The sequence below is a fragment of the Brassica oleracea genome, unplaced genomic scaffold (genome assembly GCF_000695525.1).
Source record: "Brassica oleracea var. oleracea cultivar TO1000 unplaced genomic scaffold, BOL UnpScaffold04193, whole genome shotgun sequence".
In the NCBI taxonomy this organism is placed as follows: domain Eukaryota; kingdom Viridiplantae; phylum Streptophyta; class Magnoliopsida; order Brassicales; family Brassicaceae; genus Brassica; species Brassica oleracea.
The window spans coordinates 1-1018 of NW_013620717.1; the positions used below are offsets into that span (position 1 = coordinate 1).

A 1018-nucleotide genomic window follows, 5' to 3' on the forward strand; every position below is an offset into this window, starting at 1 on the left:
GTAGAGCCAAACATAATTTGAAACTTAATTCCATAAAACGCAGATTGTTCAGAAAGTTTAAGAAACCAGAAGCAGACACCACATCTTAAATTTTTAAAACAGCATCGATGTCTAATAATTATTGAAACAGAGTAAATCTGATGCCAAAGCATTAAGACAGACGTGCCTTCTTGACCATCTTGAAAGCTGCTTTAGCTGAAGGCCTCTTTGGTTCTTCACCATTCGGGGTGCTACCCCCAGTTTCAATCTTAGCACGAATTGTATTGTCACTCGGCATGTCATCCCCATTCTTCTCGTTCCCTCCCTGATATGGTCCAATAACTTATATTAATTTACAGTACATGAAAGTGACATAACGAAACAGTCATAACACTCACATTATCAACGAAATCAGGGAGCGGTGCACGTTGAGAATGTGTGTGATGGTGAAGGTCTGATAATTTGCCGTGAAATTGTATGCACTAACCCGGACTTGAAAGGTGAACGTCTTTCCTTCCATGTCCAAAATAAAAGGGGGACCTGAGTATCCTCAGGATTGACACCTGCCCTAGCCTGGTGTCAAATTAAGATCACATGAATTAGAACCTTACACGGGGAAGACGAATCTGATAGTTAGAATGGCAACCTACCAACATATGACCAGCTTCATGTGCTTTTAGGTTATGGAGCTTTGTCATCACCCCATCAAAACAAACGAATACTCCCTCAGCACTATCATCAGCTATGCCCATCTCTACTCGATATCTAGAAACCAATAACCAAATTTCCAAACGTTAGGTGCTAATATGATTGTGGACACATACCGAAACAGACAGAAATAATATAATACAATGTGTTACATACCAGAGGGCACCAAAAGCATGTGTATTGTCGCAGTGCACACATGTCAAGGCTGAGTCTGTGCATAGCAGTTTTTTAGTGCACTTAGAGCAAGCAATATAACACCACCCTTTGTCCATCTTAATATCAGTCACTTTCCCAGAACACATGAAATCGATGTCCTACATGTTGGAATACC

The 1018-nt window shown here is 40.7% G+C and overlaps 1 long non-coding RNA gene across 1 annotated transcript; it reads right to left on the minus strand.

Moving 5' to 3' along the window:
* Positions 1–11: 11 nt before the first annotated feature.
* On the minus strand, positions 12–997 carry LOC106321962. Its single transcript, XR_001266176.1, has 4 exons — positions 844–997; positions 630–744; positions 378–552; positions 12–304 (listed from the first exon to the last, which is right to left on the minus strand). It is a non-coding gene; the product is annotated as an uncharacterized LOC106321962 (long non-coding RNA).
* Between the last annotated feature and the right edge of the window lie 21 nt (positions 998–1018).